The 24,912-nt window shown below is 61.2% G+C and overlaps 1 protein-coding gene across 7 annotated transcripts in view; it reads right to left on the bottom strand.

The window, feature by feature from the left end:
• The window catches only part of MCF2L (MCF.2 cell line derived transforming sequence like), a 150,769-nt gene that overhangs the window by 102,537 nt on the left and 23,320 nt on the right, over nucleotides 1-24,912 (bottom strand). The gene's annotated exons all lie outside the window — the stretch shown is intronic.

The raw sequence follows: 24,912 nt of genomic DNA, 5'->3' as shown, positions 1-24,912 counted from the left end.
CAGAATGGCCGCAAGGGCTGGTCCTGGGCACACCTGCAGGCCCTGAGAACTGGCTGCACCCACCTGAGCCGCCTGAGTTTCTGAGGCAGCAGGTCTGGACCCCCATAATGGACTGCTCTAACACGGTTCCTGCTGGTTCACACCCTGAGAACCACTGCCAGCCTCTGCCATCTTTAAAGGCAAAACCAGAGGGGAAGGCAAGACCCTACCGAGCTCCCTGCACACCCTCAGCCTCCCTGGCCACCCCTGCCATCCACCCTGCCCTGGTGGCTGCTTCAGGGCCAACCCTGTAGGCCTCAGGTGTCAGCGTCACATATCAGCTCACTTGCCTGGCACCAGTTACTGGGTCAAACCCTGGTCTGGCATCTTCCTGGATGGGATTGACAGTTAAGCAGTCAGTATGACAGTAAGCAGGCTGCCCTCCCCAACATGGTGGGCCTCAACCGAGCAGTTGCATCCTGGAAAAAAAACCATGGAGGCCCCTGAGGAAGGACTCCCGCTGCAGATGCCCTGGTTCCAGCCACACACCGCACTTCCCTGGCCCCAGCCTGCAGGGCCTGCAGAGTGGCCTGCCCTCCACAGCTTGAAGGGCCGTGTCCAGCTGAGCCTCCCCCATTGCAGATCATGCACTTGCGCCTTCCATAAAAATCGAAGTCTGCTGAGGAGCAGCTCCTGATGCAAATGCGCGCCTCCAGGTCCCAGCTCAGCACTCCACATGGTGCGAACTGCCCACCCTCACAGCACCCTGGGACAGGCAGCTTTCACCGTTTTTCAGAATAAGGCACTTAGAGGTGCAGTAACTTGCCCAAGGCCACGCAGCAGTAAGTGCCTGGAGCAGACACAAACTCTGATGTGTGATGCCTAGAATCTGAGTATTCGCCCACTGGACCTTGTGAGCCTTGGTCAGAATCTTATCCACACAGTTCCCGGAAGTTCCCCAGGGCATTTTGTAAGGCCCAGCATCTCCATGAGGAATCTTAGCCCAGAGGACCAAGGGACAGGTTTCTTTCTGTCACCACTAGCCTGCTCCAGGAAGGCACAGGAGAACAGCTCGTCCCGCAGGCCTGAGGCCCTAGCTAGGTGAGCACTGTAATGTTACACCTGGGTACTGGCCTGTCCTCTGGGCAAGAATTCTGGAAGGGAGGTGGGAAACAGGAGCTGGCAGGTGAGCAGGTTGGGCCTGAGCGAGCCAGCCATCCCAAGAGGGAACAGGCCAGGGAGGGGACACAGCCAGGGTCCTGGCTAGCGAAGGGCAGATGCACATTTCCCACCCTGCCTGGGAGAAGGGAGACTGGACCCAGCTCTGAAGAGACCACAAGCTCATGGTAACGGGTGTGTCCAGCAGGTCCCACGTCCTGCAGACACAAGGCCATGCGGGAGCCCTGCCGGGAAGTCTGGAAATGCATCCCGAGCTCCTGAACAGCCAGGGCGCTTCCCGGGATGGCACCCGGCAAAGCTGGCAGCTCAGGTCCTCAGGCTGGAGAAGCCCAGGGCTAGCAATGCCCACGGCCCCCGAGATCTGTGACTGCCTCAGCAAGGCAGAAGGTGAAGAACGTGGCCCTGGGAGCAAGTCCAAGGCCTTCGTCCACAGCCACGATGGTGACATGGTCACTGGGTGGGCACGCGAGGAAGAGGGGGGTCCTGGGACTTTGGTCTGTTCAGTGGCCTGACCCACCACTGAGTTGGAATCCGCATTACGGAGAATCAGAATCTGGAGTGAGGAAGGCAGCCATCCCTGAGGAGGAGAGCTGTGGCTGGTTCTCAGACGGCGGGCACGCCAGCAGCCAAGAGAACGCGTGCTTTTGCCTGCGCGCAGGGTCACTGCGCTCTCTGCACATCGGGAGTGCCTTGCTCGCAGGAAGGTGGCTAGGAAAGCCCTTTCAAATTCAGTCAGGTTTTCTCCGCAGAGAAACAGAACTCTTCCTCATGACGATTGTCTCTCTTGTTCACATCCCCCAGTGAAACGGCAGACTGAAAGTGCAGCCGCTCTCGGCCGTCTGAAGCGGTTTGCAGCAGCGTGGGTGCTGTGACCTGGCGCCAGGTGTCCACACCAGCAAACACAGGAAGCCACGGGGCTCCCCCTCCCCCGTCCCCATGCGGCCTAGGGAGGAAGGGACAGGACTGGAGGCTGGAGGCTGCAGAGCAGGTGTGGCTGGGGTCTGCCTGGAGCCGGCAGGGGTCCCTCCAGTTCTCCAGCCTCCCCTGTGCCAGTGATGGCCCATCCCCAGGTCTTCTGCCCACCCCCTTGTCCCATGGGGCCAGTGGTCATTGGGTGAGCCCGTCTTCCTGTGTGACCTCATCTGGTGCCTTCTGTTTCCAGGTCAGGTCTGTCCACAGGGGCTGGGGCAGGGCTCTGCGTGTGTCTCTAGGGACACAGCGCCACCCACCCTGGCAAGGGCGCTGGGGCTGGGGGCCGTTTCCCCAGTCCTGGGGACTCACTGCCTGCCCCATGGGTGGTCCTGATGGGCTGCCCACTTGGTACCCACTCCTGTCACTCCTGGTGTGTGGGAGGGGCTGCCACTGGTTATGGGGGCTGCCTGTCCAGGTGTGCTGGGTTTCTGAGAGACGTGCTCCCTGGTGTTGGCTGCCTGCTGAGCTCCCACCTGTGTGCACATCCCAGGACACCCCCCAGGTGTCTGAGCCAGGCGCAGGGAGAGCAGCTTGGCACCAGGATGAACCAGCACTGGGCGGGTGGGCAGGGCCTGCTGGCTTCTGCCCATCATCCAGAATTTCCTCCAAGGGCCAAGGTGACATCAGAGTCCAAATTCTGAGTTCAGGAAACTGCTCTGTTGGGGCACCTAGGTTCTTGGGGGCTCCCCTGTGCCTAGAGAGGGGCAGGGCCTAGGAGAAGACTGTTCCCTCTGCTCTCTCGGGGGAGTCCACGGGGTGACTAGGCACGCAGGGTGCTCCACCCAGCAGCCCTGAGCTGTGGGAGAGGCAGCAGGAGAGGCAGCTTGCCTAGTGGGCAGGCCAGTGCTACGGGGGTCTGGGAAGAAGGCCTGTCCCTGTGCCAAGCATGAAGGCCGACTGGCTGGGCGCCAGCAATGCACACCCACTGTCAGCAAGGCCCCAAGCCCTCCCTGGCCCACCCTCACCTGTGAACCCCATAAGCAGGCCTCCAGAGACCACCCCTCGCCCAGAGGGCAAGGCCACCTGTGCACATGGATGTGTGTGCAAGTGTGTGCGCACGTGTATGGGGAGGCTGGGCCAGGAAGGCGTGCAAGCGTGTGCACACGTGTGCAGAGAGGCTGGAGTAAGAAGTCATGCAAGTGTGTGCACATGTGCAGAGAGGCTGGGGTAAGAAGTCAAGCAAGTGTGTGCACACGTGTGCAGAGAGGTGGGGCCAGGAAGGTGTGCAAGGGGTGAGTGAAAGCCCCCACATTCAACCCCTGGCCATCCTGGTCCCTGAGGCTGTGCTGGACACAGGAGTTGGGGAGACGTGGAGACTGTAAGGGGGCTGAGCCTTGGGGAGTGACCCCATACCAGATGAGCCATGGTCAGAATAACACTCCTGGATGCCCTCTGTGGAGGGAAGGGAAGAGTCAGGTCCCCAGGCACCGCTGGTCCACCAGCTGCTGTGGCGGCAGCAGGGTGAGGTAATGCCCCATCCTCCCCGCCAGGTTTGTAGGAGCCTGTGGGGTTTTTTGGAAACAGGGGTTGAACCCTTTTTATATTTTATTTTGAGACAGCTTTGAGACTGGGGCTCAGGAGGCTGAGGCAGGAGGATCACAAGTTCAAAGCTGTAAGTAACTAGTAAGTATTTACGACATCTCCTGGAGGGCCAGCAGGCCCACACTAGAGGGTTTCTCCTGGAAGCAAATGCCCAGTCCAGCATAGGGTAGCAAGGAACACCAGGACCCGCTCCATGTGTTGGAGTCGTGCTTGAGAAGTTGATCTTACCGACAATAAAGCAGGAGCAGAGTCACTTCATGGAATTTGGCATTTTAAGCTGAGTTCCTTGTGAGACGTCTAACAGACTGTCCTTCAGCAGGCTCCTCACGGGGCCTACCCGGAAAGCAGGTGCACCGTGACAGCAGCCGAAGCCACCAGCAGAGACACCAGGGCTCAGGCACTGCAAGGGCGCTGAGGTCAGCAAGAGGACCCCTGTCTGCCTGGAGGCCTGTGACTGGGAAGACTGAGCAGGCCAGGGCATCCCCCACTACCAGGTCCACACACCTCTGTGCACCAGAAGGCCACTGTGGTCACTGTAAGCCCCGAAGAGGTCCACCTGTGACTGTCACCTGAGTGGCAGAAGGGTCTTTGCAGAGGGGGTTGTGATGGGGCGTTGAGGTGGAGAGCAGCCTGGGCTGTCCGGGTGGACCCCATGTCGCCACAGGGCCCTCATAAGATGGGGCAGGAGGCTCAGAGGCGGAAGGAGATGCAGCCTGGAGCTAAGGGGAGGCCGGGGAGGGCAGATGGCTCTCCCCGGAGCCTGCAGGAAGGAAGGACCAGCCCGCCAGTGCCTGGCTTGAGGGCTTCTGGCCCCCAGCACGGTCTGATGATACCCCTGGATCGTTCTGCCCAGCTTATGCTGGTCTGTTTCAGCAACACCGGAGCTGGTGCAGCCCCAGACACAAGAACCCCGAGGCTGCCTTCTCGGAAGGGAGGCCCACCGTCCCCGGAGAACCTCCCACCCCAGGATCAGAGCAGCAGAATGACCTGCTGGTGAAGAGGCCCCAAGGCCTCCGAAGGGGACCTCTGAAGAGGACCAGTGGGTGCCCCACACCACCTGAAGGCACCTGTGGGACCACCCTGCTTCACCACACAGCAGGCGAGGGCACGTGACCTGCTGGGCTCCCGCGGACTTCGGAGAGCGCCCCTGTCCTGAGTCACCAGCCTGTGTCTGCCCGAAGCTCCTCACTGGGTCTCCCGGCACCTTTCAGGGAGTGGAGGTCTGGGACCTGTGTGACACTCAGACCCGAGGAAGGGTGTCCCAGCCAGGTTGCTGTGCCGTCTTGGGCCGTCCTGCGTGCACAGCTGCAGGCTGTAGCGCAGGCTGGCAGCCTCCTGCTAGCACCTGCTGCTGTCTGCAGGAGGGCGTGGAATGCTCACCTCCACGTGGGAGAACCCAAGCCGGGCAAGACGGGGCACTTCCTCACACTCCGCTGCCCTGGGCACCTGCCTTGGAAGGCAGCCACCCCAGGATGGCCTGCCGCCTCCCGCAGGTAACCCTAACCCTAAACCCCCATAGGAAGGCCCGCACAGGAGGCAGGGAGAGGTGCCTGTCAGCCCCCTCCAGGAGGTTTCTGGCGAGGGTGGCGGCCTGCTTAAGGCAGGCCAGGGAGAGCCGTGCGGGCCACTTCTCCCCACAGAGGGCAGGGTGCTGCGGTGATAGTACACCTGGAGAAAACAGCACGGGTGTCCGAACAGCACACCTAACGCTAGGCTCTGCCTCCACTAGCACAGGGGCCTCCCCTGGGAGGGCACAGCTGACGTCCATATGCCCGCCATGGGATCACCACCTGGCCCATCCCGCACCGGGAGAGGCCCCTGGGGAGGGCACGGCTGTGCCTTGTCTGTGGCTGGGCTCCAGGGCAGCCATGGGGTCCATCAAGGCCCTGTGGGACCGGCCTTGAGGAAGTGTGAATGGGCTCCCAGGTGCCCGGCCAGCACAGGAGCGCCACCAGGGTAGCTCTGGTGCGGACGGCACTTTGCAAAAGCTTGGGGGCGCAGGGGGTTTCTAACTGGGGAGGTGGGGGTTCCATGGGCTGAGGAGCGGCCTGGGTGGCGGGAAGAGCCAGGAGACCTGGGAGAGCAGGAGGCGCAAAGGTCGGGGCGGGGGCGGGGTGGGGGCGCAGCGAGGGTCTGTGGAACGGCAGTGGCGGGCTGGCCTCGGCTGTCTGTGTGCGGGCCCACGGGCAGCGCTCTGACCTGTTCTCCAGGCCAGCACTGGCCTGTGTGCCATGCGGGTGTCTTGCATGCGTGGTCACATGACATCTGGGACCAGTGGGCTCTGAGTGAAGCAGACAGCCCTCCACTGTGAGACCCGTCGGAGGCCGCAGTCCCGGGGAAGAGGGAATTCTGCACCGCACAGCACACGGCCCCTGCTCAGTCCAGCCTCTGTCCACACAGCAGACTTGAGACCCACCAGACCCCAGAGCACAGAGCCGACTCCAGGAAGCTAGTCCTACCCTGCCCACACCTCGCCTCCTGGGCCTCCCTGGAGGATGCTACCAAAGCAGGCCTGGCACAACCCAAGAGGAGCCAGGTTGCCCAGGAGGCGGCAGAGAGAGGAGTACCAACAAGCCAGGATCCCGGGAAGAGGAGGCAGTGGCTCGAGGGACGTTCTGGCACAGGGACTGGGGAGCGCTGGTGGCTGAGGGGAGATCTGGACGGCCGGCCAGCCCTGCTATGTCCCCCGTGGGAATACAGGTGAGTGGCAGCTCTGCCTGAGCAACCAGATGAGGCTCTCTGAGCGGACGACAGAACGCTAGGCGGTGGGAAAAAACGAATCTCACTTTCTTTGAGTTGCTCCAAGCATTATCCTAAATGAAACTAATTAACTTCACAAAACTCGAAGCCAGAGCAGTTTCTGCCTCACTTTCTACAAGGCAGGAAGAGAATCATGAGATGCACAGGTCAGGTAACACACGCGGAAAAAACCCAAGAAAGGGGCGGTGGAGGTGGCGCTGTCTGCAATCCCGGCTGCTGGGGAGGCGGGGGCCAGGGGTGGCAAGTCAGGCCAGCCTGAGCGATTCGGTGAGACCCAGAAAAAGACATAACAAGGGCCGGTGTGAGCACTTGCCTAGCCTGTGTGAGACCCTGGGTTCCACCACATGCACACCGCACATGTGCGCACACGTGCACACCTGACAAGGGGACTACGATAAAGACACACAGACAGAAATGCACACAATACATGAACCGTGTTCTACTTCATGGATAAAATAATTCAAATGACTGGACTAAAGCCTCAAAGTGACTCGGCCACCCTCAGACAGAGAACAATGTGTGGACGCGGCCAGTGCCCAGGCTTCTGCTCAGCTGTGCTGTTCAGCCTGTCCCTGGCTCCCATGTGGGCACAGACGGACCAAGCTGGACCCCCATGGATGGGCCATGAGCAGATCCACGCATTGAGAGCCTGGCTGGCTCTCAGGAGGAGGGGATCGGTCCGCTTGGGGCTGGTGAGTCTGGACGTCACATGGGTGTGTGGGATGTGCAGCACAGCAGACAGCCAGCCCAAAGGAGAACTTCCAGGTGTTTTCTGTTTCAGCGGAAATGCGCCTTGGTTGAGAGGAGTGTGCGCTTAGGGCCAGCGTGCCTGGCTGCCTGGACACCTGGCCTCGATGCAAATGCCACCAGGCAGAGCCCGACCTGGACACCCGGGCCCAGGCCTCTCCTGCTGGCCGCCTCTGTCCAGCTGCAGCTGTGGTCCAGCGGAAGCAAGTGGCCACCAGAGGCAAATGCAGGCCTCCCCTGCTGCTTCCAGGAGTAGCGCAAGATCCAGGAACCCGCCAGCAGGCTGTGCCTGCCCTCGGAACACTGGCATCCAGACCCAGCTCCTGGCCTTGGGGGCCGGGCGTGTGCACAGTACCCTCGGAGGTTGGCCCTCGGAGGTGGGCAGCGGGTGCAGGAGGCGCCCCAGGGCCAGCTGCTGGCTCTTCAGTGAGGTCACCGCGACTTGGTCCCTGGAGGCATCTCAGGGGCCCTTTCAGGTGTTCATCCTGACGTCTGGCTCTAAATGTGGCCAGTGTGCAGCGCACGCGCAGGTGTAGGTGCAGCGCTCTTTAAAAGGCACAGCGTTTGAAGTCCCTGGGCCACTGACATCCCTGCTGCCCTCTGATGCACAGGCTCAGGTGCCTAGGTAGACTCCCACTCCAGAGCCGCAGAGCCTTGCCTGGTGACGGGAGCCAGCTCCAGCAGTGCAGCCGAAACGCTTGCTGGAGATTCCGTCATTTACCTCCCTTCTCTCTCCCTGTGCCTGGCCACTTGGGCTCCCACTAATCCTGCCTTGCTGAGCCCCGGCCTCCCCCGCTGGGCCAGCAGCACCTCTGAATCCTGCTTCGGTCCCTGCTCTCCTAAGTCACTGGGATTTCCTGGATATGCATTCCTAAAAGGCCGTGCCTGCAGGATGGGTGTGAATGTGGCCACTCCCACCAGCAGGTGAGCCGCTGACCCTGTTCTCAGGGTGACCTCGGGGACACATCAAAGCTCCAGGGAAGTGTGGCATTTGGCGCTCTTCTTCTAGGGATGGGAGGCCCCCCTTGTGACGGATGGAGTGGCACAGAGCTTGGTCCCAGAGGAACAGCCAGGCTCGCGTCCTGGCTTGGCCGCTCCTGCTGCCTCCGCTGTCCCGTCTGTAACGTGGGGGTCATCAAGTCCTACCTCAGTGGCTCTTCTGAGGGTTAAATGAAGTGGGCGGAACAGCCACCTGGCTTTCAGTGGGCGCCCAGTAACGTCAGTCGGTGTTCCTGATCCTTGGAGACTCGGAGGTGGACAGAACACGGGCCGCGGCACTTTCCCAAGCCTGCCAGACCTGACGACGCATTTCCTGCTTCAGAGCTTCCTGGCCGCTCCCGGGGGTCTGTGGGAAGCTCAGCCCCTGGCCGGCAGGACCCAGAACTGTGGCTGAGGCTGGCTGTCTTGTCTCATCTGACACAGATTCGTTTTTCCGGCCCACAGGCACCCCGATGCTGGACCTGCGCCAGGGTCCCAGGCTGGGCGCCGGCTGAACACACCCTGCAAAGCTGCCTCCTGCGCACGGCAGAGTCCCGTCCTGGTGGCACCCCTTCTCCCTCGCCCCCATCCTGCTTTCACCAGGCCCTCTGGCCATTCCAAGAGGGCTGGCTTGGCCGCCAGTCCAGCCGCGTTGTCTTTCACGGCCAGAGAGGCTGAGGGCACAATGTCGTGCAAGGCACGGCCGGGCCCCAGGCTCCTGCTGCAGCAGGACAGCCCCCCTGAGGTGGCTGAGCCTGCAGCCCGCAGCGGCTGGGAAGCAGGCTCCGCAGGGCTCGCCGCAGATTCCCACAGGACCAGAAATGCGACCCTGCGCATTCTCTCGCTTGATTCAAAACAGCCCCAGGAGCACCCGCTGTTCGCAGGGCTGGGCACCAAGCTGCGGGTCCAAAAGGCGGCAGAGGGCCCCAAGTGCCCGCTGCCCAGGACCCGTGCCTGCCCGAGGGGAAGGTGCCCCTGCCAGGGCAGAGCTGGGAAGCGCCTGGGTGGCTCAGCTACAAGAGGCCCGTGGGACACCAGCCTTCACACATCAGGCTCCCTGGCCATACCAAGGCCACTTCCCCTGGCTGGCTCCTGAGTGTCAGGCAGCCAGTGGCTGCCCACCCATCATGCGTGGGAGGCTGTGGACACGCAGGGCCATTGGCTCTAGACGGCAGTCGGGGCGAAGTCTGACTGGACACGTACCTCAGGTTCACCAAAGACCAATGTGGCACACAGGCCACCTGGAAGCAGTGCAGGCCCTGGGCGGGGGAAGCCGTCCTGTGAGGGGACAGAGAGCCCCCGAGGGGTGGCACAGAGTCACCCGTGGCAGCCCGGGGATGAAGTGCTCCTCCTAAAACCAAAGTCCACCCAAACAGCCATGGGGTCCCTGCCTCTGCTATCACAACACCCTGGACACTTCCAGGGAAGACAGCTGATCACAGGATGGAGACCGCCCGGGAGGCCGAGCCTCAGCCCAGCTCCGGCCCCGCCCTGGCTGTCCTTCAACAGCACACACCCTACTCCAGGACCTCAGCCCATGGCAGCAAACCCTGGGGGCTCGGCAGGGCAGTCTGATCTCATACCTTCTTTATCCCAGACAACCCATGGAATAGCAGAAAGGGCCAGGAAAAGGAGGGCGGAGTCGTTTAGATCCGAACAAGGCCTTCTTGCTCAGCAAGAGGCTCAGTGCCTGGGGCGAGGGAGCCCAGACCTCGGCACCTCTCAGAAAAGGGAGAGCCTGCCTGCCTGTCCCAGAGGGGACGAGGCCCCAGGAAATGGTGATTCCGTGAGTTTGGGATCAGTTTGGGAGCTCCAGACAACAGAAGCGCAGAGCCAGCTCGGCCTAACCTGAGCGGGAAGCAGAAAGCAGGAGGATGTGGGTGGGCCCAGGGCCCGCGGCCACCACAGAGCAGTCTCCCTCCTGCCGTCTCTTGGCTGGCTCTGAATATCTAGACACCTGTTTGATCTTGGAAGTGTGTGACTATCCAAGCCTGAACTCAGAGATGTCCTGCCAGGCCCAACCCCAAGGTCGCGGAACTTAGTTAACCCCTCCTGAAATCCACCTGGGCTTTCGGGTTGTCCTGTGGGGCTGGAAGGAATGCCCGCTGAGAGCAGTCGCGCCAGGGCTCCTGGGAGGGGCTCGGGCAGGGTGGCACGCCTGGGCTCACTGGTGGAAGGGGTGGGCTGCGGCCTGTTTTCTCCTGGGTGCTGTCGTCCCCGTCGCCACAGCCCCCAGAATACAGTGCTCCACGCTGTGGACCAGGCGGGACACAGGGCGCGCGCCCACCGGCCCGAGCGCCCTTGGCAGCCATACCCGCAGGAGCAGCCGTGAGATGGCAGGCCCCACGGCACGGCATCTTCCATGCGTTGGCCGCAGGCCTACAGATGGTGGGTGGGCAGCAGCAGGGACCCTCTGTGAATTGGAGGCCTTGGCAGCACAGTTGCCAGGCTGACCATGGGGCCTCTGCACAGGAGCCAGGAGCTCGAGAGCTCGATGCTCAGGCCGGGCTCACCTGCCTGTGCCTTTTAGGCAAGCGCCGCGTCCCCCGCCTGGGACTCCAGCCCTCCGCAGACTCGCAGGGCGCTGGCTGGTGCTCACCTCAGGACACACCCTCTGGAGACATGCACACTGGAGCACAACCGTGCCCACCTTAGCCATGGCAGGGCTCCCATGGAGCATGCCGGCTGGTCAGACACGCCCACGCAGGGCCGCCCGGGAGACTGGCGCAGGCTGGAAGCACCTCTGAACTTGCTGGAAAGCCCCTCCCCGCGCGTGCCCCACTGCCACAGCAGAGGGAGCCAGGCGCCCACTCTGGGAGGTCAGCCCCCAGCTCGGGGCACCACTTCAGCAGCGGCAAGCCCCACACCCATTCCGGGTGCCTGGCCCTCTGGAGGAGAGGCTGCGAGGTGTCCCGTGGACCTCCTGTGAGCCCTGACAGGTATGAAGCACTCTCTGGGCACAGGGCGGCTACAACCACCACACTGCCCCACGTGGCCGTCCTCGCGAGCTCACAGAGCAAACCCAGATGGGCGTGAGCTTCTGCGGGCACCCTCACAGCCGCCAAGCCTCAGGCTTGGGGCCCAGCTGCACACTGAAGTCCCGCTGAGCCGGTGCCCGGCCAGGGGAGGCCATCGGGCGCTCTGCAGCAGACCTGAGCAGATGGCTCTTTGCTTTGCACTGGAGGGCACGAGGAGGCTCTGGAGCGGCAGTGGACACACCCAAAGCCCCCAGCCGCCACTCGGAGCCCTACCGGGGGCTGAAGATCAGTGCCCTCATCCAGAGGGGGCCATGGCCTGATCTGAGTGCACAGGGTGCACAGCCTAGACAGCTGACCAGACAGAGACACGCACACCTTTCCACAGCACGTCCTGTTGACCTGGGAAACCAGTTCAGAGTCTGCACCCAGTTGGTCAACGTCACTCTGAAAACCCAGCTCCTTGGATGGGACACAGCTGGAAACACTGACTTCCTGTGCCCCCTGGTCTACCAAGCAGGTGGTGGGCCCCGAAGAGGACCAGCTGCCCTTCAGCAAAGAGAGGCAGCTTACTTCCCCAGGAGGACCACCTGACCTCACTCCTCACCCGGGAGAGGCGGGAAGCTAGCCAGCCTGGCCAGGGAGTCCAGCCTCCCCAGCACTTCCCTGGTGCTCCCTGTGGCTCTCCTGGTAGGTCTCTCTGGCCCCTCCCTGCCTCCTCACTGCTCTGCAGGAGGGTCTACGGGCAGGCAGGAGGCCTGCGCTGCCAACCACCTCCCTGGCTGTCGCCCAGACTCTGCATGAGAGGCTGCCAGCCCCCCACAGTCCTGGCTGTCCACAGTGGGACCCTCCCCAAATGGACCCCTGCCCATGTCCTGGAACCCTGTCCCTCCCAGCCCTCAGCATCCACACCCTGCTGTGGAATGTGGACCCTGAGAGGCCTACAGTGGTTCCCCATCAGCCTCCGCCCATGCCTCGCTGTGACCCCCTTACCCCCCCCACAGTGCCCCTTCCCACCAGAGGCCTGCAGAAATTTCTGGAAGATGCCCTAGTGCTCTCTGCCCAACCTCCAGGCCACTCCCTGGGCTGCTTTGGTGGGGCTGCAATGTCTCCTTCCTGGGATGGAGCTGGAAGTATAGTAGGCCCACCCAGGTGCACCAGGCTGGGGGGGGGCGGTCCACGCCCACCCATGTGCACCAGGTTCAGAGAGGGGGGTCCGCGCCCACCCATGTGCACCAGGTTCAGAGAGGGGGGTCCGCGCCCACTCATGTGCACCAGGCTCAGAGAGGGGGGTCTGCACCCACCCATGTGCACCAGGTTCAGAGAGGGGCGTCTGCGTCCACCCATGTGCACCAGGCTCAGAGAGAGGGTCCGTGCCGGCCCCGCTTCCTCCCTCTTGCCCCACAAACCTCCTGACCCAGCCATTAGATGCTGCCAGGCTGCCCCGGCCCGTGCTCTCCTGGCCAACTGCACCCTGGGAGAGGCAGAGCTCCTCTGCTCGGGCACCTCGGCAGACATGCCCCAGCCCTGCAGAGCCGCCACAGCTGAAGAGGCGGCCCGTCATGTCTCCTCCACGACACCCCTGTCTGAGCAAGCGCTGAGGTTGGTGATGGCGCGTGAAGCCAGCGAGGGCTTCAGGGTAGAGAGGGCTACCATGAGGGTCCCAGGTAGAACTCACAGCTGGCCACTGAGGACAGGGGCTCGCCAGGGAGACTCTGCCCCCTGCTGGCGCTGATGGTCATCACAACCTGGGGAAGCCAGCTCAGCCATCAGGTCAGGACACAGCTCAAAAGGGCACTGTACGGGGCCACCCCAGGGCACGGGCCCGATGTCCACTCTGCCAAGGCCGAGGAACGCAGAGCCCACCCATGCTGCTGTGTGGGCCAGAGGGTGCTGGGAACGCTGCCAACCACCCGGCAGTCAGGTTGGTTCATCCCCAGCCCCAGCAGGCAGCAAACGCCCGTGAGGAACCGTCAGGGACTGCCCCACAAGCCAGGGTCCACAGTCCACCATCCACAGACAACTCACAGCTCATGCCCCAGGCCGAGGGGCAACAGAGCTGGATCTGGCAAGGTGTCCTGAGAGACAGGAGGGAGGGGGTGCCCACACAAGGTGATGCCCAGGCAAGCGAGTCCTAGGCAGCTGCTGCAGGAAGCTGAGGGGCATTAGCAAGAGCCTGACCATGTCCACCCCTTCCCAGGCTCCAGCGAGAAGACAGGAGCGTGTCCAGCAGGAGGCTGGCTGACCCCAGCGGGACCCTCCTCTCTCACCTCCTTTCTCTCTGCCCTGGTGGTCGGGGCCACAGGCAGGAAACTGGCAGATCCGTGTCCAACGAGGGATCTGCACACAGGACCCATAAAGAAGGCTCACATTCAACAGTGAGCAGCAAACAATCTGTGGAAGCAGAAGACCATGCAGACTTCCCTGTGAAGAAGACGCAAAGTGGCCAATAAGCTCAGGAACACTCCGCATGGCCAGCCACGGGGAAGTGCATTCCTCGGATGGCCAGAGGAGCAGAAGTGACCAGGGTGAGGGGCCAGCGCCTCGCACACTCCCAGAGGTGGGAAAGGAAGAGCAGGCTCTCCACACCAAGACCGCCACCCAGCTGCAGGAGGAAAGGGCACCCGTCACCACTGCAGGGAGGACACAGGGAGCTGCCTCACTGGGCAGCTGGACACAGACCTGCAGCCCCTGGCTCCACTGCAAGGCAGGTCTATGGGGAGGCAGAATGAGAGTGGCCAGCTGGCCGGGGGCTGCCCCTGGAACCGCCAGACAGTGCACATCTGTGAATTATGCCTAAACAGAGCTGTTTTTAAAAATAAAGTGAGTTCAGTCTAGACGACCTGCCCGCTCATGCAGGCCCCTCGTGCACTGCGACAACAGGATCCGCCCAAACCTCTTTCACACCCCGCGGCCCACAGAGCCAGGCAGGAACATCGCCCCACCAGGGCAGGAATCTGCAACCTCGGACCACCAGGACCCTGCCCGGATGCCCCGCGCTGGCTCTTCCTGGACCCAGCTCCTCACTCACCCAGGCTTTACTAGCCACCTCCAGGCTTCTCAGCGCTTTCCTGAGCCTCGGCATCCCTGTTCTTCCTGTCCGTGGTCTGAAAGGCCCACATCCTGCCGATGACCCTGTCCTTCCCATGTTGAGCGCCTGGCCTCTCCCCAGCACCCCTTGCAGGTGCTCGGGAAGGTGTGTAGGTTTGCAGGAAGCAGCTGGGCACAGACAGAACTGGGGACAGATGGCAACAAAGGCTGTCAGAGCTCTGCGCCCGAGGTTCCTGCAGTGGCCGTGGCCTGCCTCTGAGCCCGGACACCTACTGTCCTCCACATGGCCCAAGAGCATTTCTGGCCTAATCTTTAAAAACAGACTCCACTTTCTTAAAATAATAACCTAGTTTGCAGATTGAAGACAAGATGTGCCTTGGTTTCAAGAACGTTACCCAGAGCTTACTGCCACTCAGAAAGCATCATGATGACACCCAGTGGGCCTGGTCACCTTTGTCCACACCTGTGCCCATCTGCACCTGTGTCCACCCACGCTGCTCTGCAGGTTGCCAACATCCACACCTGTGCCCATCTGCACCTGTGTCCACCCACGCTGCTCTGCAGGTCACCTGCGTCCACACCTGTGCCCATCTGCACCTGTGTCCACCCACGCTGCTCTGCAGGTCACCAACGTCCACACCTGTGCCCATCTGCACCTGTGTCCACCCACGCTGCTCTGCAGGTCGCCAACGTCCACACCTGTGCCCATCTGCACCTGTGTCCACCCACGCTGCTCTGCAGGCCGCCAACGCCCACACCTGTGCCCATCTGCACCTGTGTCCACCCACGCTGCTCTGCAGGTCACCTGCGTCCACACCTGTGCCCATCTGCACCTGTGTCCACCCACGCTGCTCTGCAGGTCGCCAATGTCCACACCTGTGCCCATCTGCACCTGTGTCCACCCACGCTGCTCTGCAGGTCGCCAACGTCCACACCTGCACGTGTGTGCACCTGCATCCACCTGTCCTGCTCTGCAGGGGCTCACGTCCACACCTGAGTCCCTGCACGTGTCCACCCATGATGCTCTGCAGGTCACCACCATGACCACTTGTGAACTCCTTGGGTCCCCGTGTCCATCCGTATCTCCATGATGCTCTGCAGGTCACCACCATGACCACTTGTGAACTCCTTGGGTCCCCATGTCCATCCGTATCACCCAGGAGGCTCCGCGCACGGCTGAGGTCCTGCGTAGAGGCCCTCCTCCCGTGGCCCCCAGCAGTACGAGGGCCTCCAAGCCACTCCCTGTGGGTCAGGTGGCTGTGCTTGGCTGCTAGAGATGGCCCTGCAGACGCTTTTCTGCAAGGAGGTATTTCTGTCACCTTAGGAGGGCTCATGTTGGTGGTTGGCATCCCAGAACTGGCCGAGTGGATCCAGGCCACTCCCAGGCCTCAGGCTGCTGCTCCGGTTCCCCTGACTCAGCCTCAGCACGTCATGTTCGCCCTCAGTCACAAGGTGGCTGCCATTCCTCCCACCATCACCCCTGATGCTAAATAGGAGGAGGGACACCCAGTCTCTCTACCCAAAGCTGCCTTCCTCCTGAGGTTGGACCCTCTGCTTCATCTCCTGAGAGGCCATCAGGCAGGCCAGGCAGGGGAGCTTCCATTGGAGGGAGAGGGATGAACACAAGGCTAGAGCAGTCTCCTCCTCCCTGAGGACACACTGAGGACCATGAGGCCCTGCTGCTTGTCCTGGAAGCCCCAAGGTCATGGCCTCCTCAACAAGACAGGCCAGAGCAGCTGGAGTGGTCCCATGTCCTAGCAGTGCACAGTTGGGTAACAGGACCCACCTGTGCCCAAATGATCACGTGGTAGCACATGGGGACAGGCCAGCTCTGCCTCGGCGAGGCCATGCTTCCCGACAGGGCACAGGGGGCTGGCCAGCCCAAGCCACTCGCACGAGGAGCAAGGTGCAGCACAAGAAGGCTGTAGCACAGGAAGGCTGGGAGTGCGCCTGGTGAGCATGGCTTGCAGGGCCCGCGGGGGCCCGAACGTCTACCGGTTCCCTCTGCAGGCTCCGCCTGGACTGCTGCTGCCCACCGAGAGGAGAGCAAAGGCACCCACCCTACCCCACACCCACGTTCGTGGGGGCTCCCGCCCAACCCAGTCTTAGCAGCAGTGGGTCTTCAGGCAGGGGTGGGTCCACTAGGTCAGCGACATGAGAAGCCCCTGGTGAGCAGACTCCAGGCGGGTTTCACCTCTGGAACCCATGGAGTTCCATTTGGTCACTCTGGCTTGATGCCCCTGGCGGTCCTCTTAGGGGACCACTGTCCAGGAGGTAGGGGGTGTCCGTCGGTTTTTCATTGCTGAGAAAATCAACTTAAAAGAGGAAAGATTTATTTTGGTTCATGGTTTCAGACCAAGTTACCTGGCTGCAAGGCAGAGACGTGGCAGAGGGGCTGGGGCTCAGCTCACGGCAGCAGGAAGCCAGGAGGGCAGGACACAGAGGGGCTGGGCTCAGCTCACGGCAGCAGGAAGCCAGGAGGGCAGGACACAGAGGGGCTGGGCTCAGCTCACGGCAGCCAGGAGGGCAGGAGGGCAGGACACGCCTTCCAGCCAGGCGTCTCCTCCTGCAATTTCTGCCACCTCCAGCAGTCTGCCCAGCTGAGCCCACGGATGGACCAACCCACTAGGAGGCCAGAGCCCTCGGACATGACCACCTCCCAGAGCTGCATCTGCACTCTCCTGCTCTGGGGACCAAGCCTTTGACACGAGCCTTTGGGGGTCACTCCAGGTCCACCACAACAGTGTGCCCAGAAAGCACAGCCCCTGTAGGAAGAAGGAACCGCTGGTCTCCGAGTGTGAAAGTGGCCGCTGCTGGGTCACACCCACAAAGAAGTCCCAGTGTGAAAGTGCCCACGTATTGGACCACTGGTGCATGGCACAAATAAATATGTGCAGTTGATACATTATGCCACATTGTAGCCATCTTTATGTTTATAGAGACACTCATAGACTTTAGAGAAGTCCGACTACAAAATGGGATATTCTAACTATAAACATCACAGAAACGTCTTTAAAACATTCATGCACATTTAGGAAGACTTGTGTTCAGATATTAGCAGACAGGATTTCAAAATCACTAAGTCATCTATTTTGGTGCAGCCCTGAGACCCACTGAGAGCTGACCCACGTGGTCGACAGGCAGTGAACTGAAGCAGGTGGCCAGGACCCAGCAGGACGTCAGTGCTGCCTGTGCCCTGCCTGACAACGGCCATGATCACCCAGAGGCCATCTGGCTCGACCCTGGACCCAGCAGAACTCCGCACTGAGTTCAGCTCAAGCCCAGCCCTTCCACACTCTGCACGGGGTGTGGCGCCCCAGAGACAGGCCTCGGTACAACCAGCTGTGGCTCGTCCTCACCAGCGTCTCAGCACACAGAACAGTGACTTCAAGGTCTGCAGGCAGAGGGCCGGGATGCTTCTGAGGACCCACGATACTGAGGGTGAAAACAGCCTCGGGTGCTGGAGACCCAACACCCCACAGCTGCTGCACAGGAGCTGGACCTCAGGCCTGGAGAGGGACCTGACCACACTGTAGTCACCGGCAGGCTTCCCTGCAGACGGCCCCTTCCCCGCCTTGCACCCACGCTGCCTGTGCATCTGTAGGGTGCTCCCACCCTACCCAGTCTTAGCAGCAGTAGGTCCTCAGACAGGGGCGGGTCCACTAGTTTAGTGACATGAGATGCTGCTGGTGAGCAGACCGGTGGTTGGACTTGGACATCTCCCACTAGAGTCCTGGCAGGGTGAAGGCAAGGTCCAGCAAGAGGCCACAGGCCCAGAGGCCAGCAGCGCCCAGGAGGCTGCTCTGGGCCGGGCCTGGCCGGCTACCTCCCTTGCCCCTGGACTCAGGTGCAGGCACCCCATCTGAACGTCCTCCCCGTGGGCACAGAACAAAACCCCTTCCCTGTTGTCCTGACGTGTTGGACAAGGAGAGCCGGCAGGGCCTGAGTTGCAGCGGCTTCCCTTGTGTCTGTGTCACTGTGCTCTCTTTCCCGCAGACCCGACTGCTTGTTGGCTGTTTACACCCATCGCTCCTCCGTCCTCGGTGGCTGCAGCTGCCCCTTGCCTGAGAGCTGGGCCCACACCTCCGTCTCACTCAGGAGCCTGACAGGTCCAGGTCCTCTGCCTGGGACCCTGGGACCCTGTGTTCCATTTAACACAACTAAGCAAAAGACCCTTCCTTTGTGGCCTTGGGTTCCTGGTCTGTTGTCAAAGCCTCGCAGGCCACAGCTGTGTCCTGGGCTCCAGGACCCCGGAGAGACCTGCGCCCAGCCCAGCCCAACTGTCTGCACTGTGGGAAGACGCTCCCAACTTCCAGGCAAAGGTGAGCTCTGACCGCTGATTCTACACCTGGAGCTTTAAAGGGCTTACTTTACAGGGGTGGCCACTTGCAGGCATGGCTACTGTCTCCACAGCTGATGGCGACAGTCCAAGGACTGGAAGAGGCTCCTGGCCACCAAGGAGTCCTCCTACAGGGTGTGAGTGACACCTGGGTGTGCTGCAGGGGATTTCAGTTGCTTCCAGACTAGGAAGGCGTCTTTGCCAGGTTAAGTGAGCTCGGAACATCCCTGAGTTCTCTGCACAGTCCGCCCTTCTTGTTGGTCCTTCACCAAATGCTTGTCAGTTGCATCCAGTGGCAGATGCCAGTGGGGGAATGGCATTTGCTTCTGGGGCTGCTGAACCCCAGGATCACAGCCCTGGACTTGAGGAACAGGGATTTCCTACTGCACAGTTCTGGAGGCTGGAGACCTGGATGCAGCAGGGTTGGTGCAGTCTGCCCGCATCTCCCCTGCTAGCGTTCGCTGGCCTCTGATCCCATTTCAGCCCGTCTCCATCTATGTGTCTGTATGCAAATCCCCCTTCCTAGGAGGACAACAGCATGGGGGGTGTAATGGCTCATTTGAATTGTCAACTTGATTGGATTAAGAGATGCGGATGATTAAGAGGCTTCTGGGTGTGTCCATGATGGCGTGTCTGGGGATGACTGGCATGTGGGATAGTGAACTGAAGGGGAGCCCCTCCTTAAGCGTGGGCAGCACTCCAATAGGATGGTGGCTTGGATGGAATAAAAGCTGGAAGAACAAGGAAGCAGATGCAGATGCAGCTCTGCTCTTTTAACGAGTTCTTGATTGCTGCTTTGATCATCTGAGGATATCACACTTACTTCTTCACTCTTCCAAAGAGGACTCTGCCAGTGATTCTCCAGGAAATTTCCAGAACACTGGTCTTGGACTAGGGTAGCACTGTTGATCCCTCTTGTTCTGGGGCTTCTGTGTCTTGGACTGTGCAGCTGCTGTTCTTCCAGCTTTCCAGCTGCAGACGGCCTTTGTGGACTATCCAGTTTCTGGTCGTGTAAGCCAATCTCATAAATCCTCTTTTATAGTCATATTTCCTGTGGATTCTGTTCCTCTAGAGAATCCTAATACATAGGGACAGGCCACCTCCCAGCCCAGCAAGACCTCATGTAACCAGCAACATCAGCAATGACCCTGTTCTCAAAATGGTCACGTTCACAGGTGCTGGGGCTGGGACCATGTGTGGATGTCAGGGACGTATCTCGGCCAGTTGGCTGCATCCGGATCTGGTGATGCCACTGCACCATCACAGAGCTGGGGACTTCTAGGAGGCTGACGCAGCGCAAAGACCCCCTTCAAACCCCAGTTCTTGCGATCAAGTCAGAAAGATTGCAGACATGTCTCTCCGAGTAACGGTGTGAGTTCATCAGATGGATGGGAATAGGGGGAGGACTTCTCAAGGGCGAGAAAGGGTCCTCTCAGGGAGGAGGCCTCTCCTGCAGTCCAGTTTTAGTGGGGTCCCAGGGAAGTTTCCAGAGAGTTCTACCCAGGTCCACCTCTTGACTTTGAACTGACAGCAGGGTGACATCGGACTTTTGAGTCCCCGTTGCCGTGACAACAGATTTTACAGTTAGGAAGAGCCATCCTTATCTTCCTGAGTTTCAGGATTTGGTCACGAAATCCTCCTGGGTCCTCCCGTGGACATTATTCGGGGCCTGCATTCTTCTGCAGATAACAGGTAGTTTGCAAAGGGACGTGACAAGTCCTATCCACTGGGGCCAGGAGGGCTGCAGGCAAATTCCTGCTCTGCCAAGAAAGCCAGTGGGGATTGGCACAGAGGCCCTGCTAGCAGCTGATCCTCGACCTTGAGTCCCCATCCTGAACTGTCTGCCCCCAGCAGACCACCTGTGCCAAACGTTGGTCATGGAAGAGGGGCACTCACACGTTGGGGGCCAGGACGCTCACCAGAGAGGGGCCAGGAACGCAGGAGAAAGGCCGGCCCCCGTGCAGCGTGAGCGCTCGACGTCTCCGGGTGACCAGCTGGCGTATCCTGTGGGCTGAGGCTCTGCACTCCCCCGTGTGGGAGGGTGGCCACGGCCCAGTCACCATGTGACAGCTGGACCCTGGGTCATGGAGGAGCTCTGCACAGGCAGGCGAGGCAACCTGCCAGATGGAGGGTCCCTGGCTCTCACGCGGGGTCCAGACCACCAGGACTGTGGCTCCCGGAGCCGCTCAGACCTCCCGATCAGAAACTGGGTGGGGCCTGCGAGCAGAGCCTGGAGAGGCCCTGGGGCCTGATGTACAGGAACACCCTCCTGCCCCCTCCTGCAAGCTCCCCTCCTGGCCCTGGCAACCCCCCAACGTCAGAGCTGGCCTCTGGAGACCAGCGAGCTTCAGCCATGGGACACCAGCCCTGCTGGGTCGTGAGGGACATGGCCAGTCATGGAGCCTGCGGTGGAGTGGCAGTACGCCCAGCACTGGCCAAGACAAGACAGGGAAGGCAGCCTTACACCCCCAGAAAGAACCCAGCGGGAGGATGCACGGTGAGAGGCCAGAGTTCGTGAAATAGGCAGGTGAGCACTTCCTGTCTGTCTACTACCCGCAGACAAGCCCAGGAGGAAGGAGCAGTCTCCCTGGGAGTGCTCGGGGGCTGGTGCCAGGGTGCTCCCAGACACCAAGTCCACGGGCACTCCGTCCTCCATGTGGAGTGGTGCAGTACCTACCACCTGCCCTCCATGTGTGGGGTCCAGTACTTGCAATGCCAGAACCACAGAATGCTGTGTAAACAGGTGTCGTGCTGTATCGCTTAGGAAATAGCAACAAGGAGAAAGCACATACATACTCAGTACAGAAGCAACTTGTGAACAAACATTTTGACTGTCACTTGGCTGGTTTAACCCCGGATGCTGAGGCCAGCTGTACCTGCATACCTGCAGCGGCACATGGACTGTGCCCTGGTCAGAGGCAAATGACCTGTTGCAGACAGCTGTCAAACTCATCCCCGGGTCCGCTGCAGGGCTGGCAGAACAGAGTGATTAGGAGCATGCCCTCCAGAATCTTCTGCGGGGCCAGCTGATGTGTGCTCTGTCTGTGCTGTGGGGTTAATAGTCGCATCCACCTCACAGGCTGTTATGAGGACTAGAAGGGTTAACTAAACCATCTGATCTTTGTGTGTTACTATAAATATTTGAACTAAAATAATAAAAAACAGCTGCTCAAACAAACTTGGGAACTCAGCCTTCCTCCTGAACCCATGGTGGTGGACCAGTGGCCAGCCCAGGCTCGGGGGGGCAGTCCTGCTCCGGGTGAGTGCCCGGTGCGTGCTCCACACCCAGGCTTGGCAGGGGGGAGGGCGAGGAGACTGCCCAGGCTCCATTCAGGCTCCGTCCAGCCTGTGGATGACACACAGAGGCCACAGGGGAAGCTTTGCTTTGTTTTCCTCACAGAATGATCTGGAAACCCTGTAAATGGAATTTGGAGATAAGACAGTGGATTCACACAGGCACTTCCAACTCCAATTCGGGACCAGACACCTTTACAAATTCTGCAAACCTCTCTGTGCTTCTATCCTTGCCCTTGGGAGCTACTCCGGAGTGGGCCGCTGGGGGCCGCCAGGCCCTGCTGGGACCTCACCAGGGGCCGGTGTTGCCGTCCACTTCTGCCCGCAGGGCTTCTGGGCCTCTGGCAGCCTTTCGGGTGCGTCTCCTGGATTGTTCCTCGGGAGTGCGAGAGCTCTTCCTTCACAGGTGAGAGGTCACCAGTTCCGCCTGGGTGCCGCAGCGCCCCGTGGCGGCGTGTGTGCAAGCGTCTGTGCATGCAGGTGTGGGTGCTCCGCCTGTGATGCTCCTCTTGCCTCCTGTGTTGTTGAGGTAGGTGCCTCCACTGTTACCTCACCCTCCCCAGTTCTGGGGAGGGGCTGCCATCAGTGCCGAGCTGGCCGGCACTCTCCTGCCCGCCCTTCCGCCGCGGGAGCTCAGGTGAGCTGAGCAGCTGTGGGCATCCACCAAGGGTTTCCTCTCTGTCTGGGCACGAACCCACAGGGCCATGTCCTCAGCCTCTGGCACTCCTCCTCCTCTCCCTCTACAGAGGGCTGCCCACCCTCGACATCCAGTATGTCCCCCAGGCTCCCCCAGTGCGCCCTCTAGAGAAGCAGGTGACCATAGGACAGCTGCCCCGCCCACTCACAGACAAGGCCAAACCCCTGCTGTTTCCAAGGCCTCATCCTCAGGCACCAGCCTGGCCTCCAAGACCATCCATGTGCTGGCTTTCAGCTGACTGCACCTCAGGAAGCAAGCTCAGTGGGAGAGAAGATGCCCATGATCTGGACAGTGACCACGCCCTCCCGCACGGTGCACCAGACTTCCAGACCACCACTGCCACCAGCGTACGCTTCCTTCCGCCTCACCAATAGAGAAAGCAGCAGGGATGCGTCCCCACACCCATTGCCAGCACAATCCACGAGCTCTGCTCTCCAGGGTCAGCTCAGTGCTGGCTCCCAGCCTGGCCATCTCAGGCCTACAGGGAACCCAGGGAAGCCCTAGCTGCAAACTAGGTCTGAGCAGCTCAGCTTAGGTGGGAGCCTGCTGGGGAGTGTCCAGCCTGGAGCTCAGGGCATTCCAGATGGCCACGGGACCACTGAGCCTGCCCCTGGAGAAAAGGCACTGCCAGGTCCACCGATAGAGCTGCATTTCAGGATTCCAGGTGGTGCCAGCAAAAGGAACAGATCCCGTGAGCAGGAGCAAGACTGCTCACCGGCCTGCCAGGCGCCCAGGCAGCAGTGAGCTCGCGGCAGCCTGCTGGTGCACACGCGGGCAGACGTGGGCAGAGCAGCTGTGATCTTGCCTTCGTGGTTTATGTGCTCTCGGTTTGTTCAAAGCATTTCTTTGTATTTTTTCCAAAGGAGAACAGTGATTCCTGACATTTTACACAAAATGTCATTTAAATATTATAAAAATCATAAATTCTTAGCTCATCGTCTCCCTTTGGAATATACAATTGGAAAAATGTCTACAGGCTGAAAGTTACATTGTACTAATTTCTCTCTTTCATGAAGGGGCAAGCAGGTGGAGGAGAGGGCAGGTGAAGGGTCACATGGAGGACAGGTGGAGGGGGCAGGCAGGTGGAGGGGCAGGTGGAGGGGACACAGGTGGAGAGGGCACAGGTGGAGGGAGGGCAGGTGGAGGTCAGGTGGAGGGGACACAGGTGGAGGGAGGGCAGGTGGAGGAATCACAGGTGGAGGGAGGGCAGGTGGAGGAGTCACAGGTGGAGGGAGGGCAGGTGGAGGGCAGGTGGAGGAGTCACAGGTGGAGGGAGGGCAGGTGGAGGAGTCACAGGTGGAGGGAGGGCAGGTGGAGGGCAGGTGGAGGAGTCACAGGTGGAGGGAGGGCAGGTGGAGGGCAGGTGGAGGAGACACAGGTGGAGGGAGGGCAGGTGGAGGGCAGGTGGAGGAATCACAGGTGGAGGGAGGGCAGGTGGAGGAGTCACAGGTGGAGGGAGGGCAGGTGGAGGGCAGGTGGAGGAGTCACAGGTGGAGGGAGGGCAGGTGGAGGGCAGGTGGAGGAGACACAGGTGGAGGGAGGGCAGGTGGAGGGCAGGTGGAGGGAGGGCAGGTGGAGGGAGGGCAGGTGGAGGGAGGGCAGGTGGAGGTCAGGTGGAGGGGACACAGGTGGAGGGAGGGCAGGTGGAGGGCAGGTGGAGGAATCACAGGTGGAGGGAGGGCAGGTGGAGGGCAGGTGGAGGGAGGGCAGGTGGAGGGAGGGCAGGTGGAGGGAGGGCAGGTGGAGGTCAGGTGGAGGGGACACAGGTGGAGGGAGGGCAGGTGGAGGAGTCACAGGTGGAGGGAGGGCAGGTGGAGGTCAGGTGGAGGGGACACAGGTGGAGGGAGGGCAGGTGGAGGGCAGGTGGAGGAATCACAGGTGGAGGGAGGGCAGGTGGAGGGCAGGTGGAGGGAGGGCAGGTGGAGGGAGGGCAGGTGGAGGGAGGGCAGGTGGAGGTCAGGTGGAGGGGACACAGGTGGAGGGAGGGCAGGTGGAGGAGTCACAGGTGGAGGGAGGGCAGGTGGAGGGCAGGTGGAGGAGACACAGGTGGAGGGAGGGCAGGTGGAGGTCAGGTGGAGGGAGGGCAGGTGGAGGAGACACAGGTGGAGGGAGGGCAGGTGGAGGGCAGGTGGAGGATCAGATGGAGGGAGGGCAGGTGGAGGGGACACAGGTGGAGGGAGGGCAGGTGGAGGGCAGGTGGAGGGGGCAGGTGGAGGGAGGGCAGGTGGAGGGCAGGTGGAGGGAGGGCAGGTGGAGGAGACACAGGTGGAGAGAGGGCAGGTGGAGGATCAGGTGGAGGAGACACAGGTGGAGGGAGGGCAGGTGGAGGGGACACAGGTGGAGGGAGGGCAGGTGGAGAGCAGGTGGAAGGTCAGGTGGAGGGTCAGGTGGAGGGACAA

The sequence above is a fragment of the Sciurus vulgaris genome (genome assembly GCF_902686455.1).
Source record: "Sciurus vulgaris genome assembly, chromosome: 4".
Taxonomy (NCBI): Eukaryota; Metazoa; Chordata; class Mammalia; order Rodentia; family Sciuridae; genus Sciurus; species Sciurus vulgaris.
Note: the sequence above shows the minus strand (reverse complement) of the source record. Positions and strands in the feature narration are given on the sequence as shown.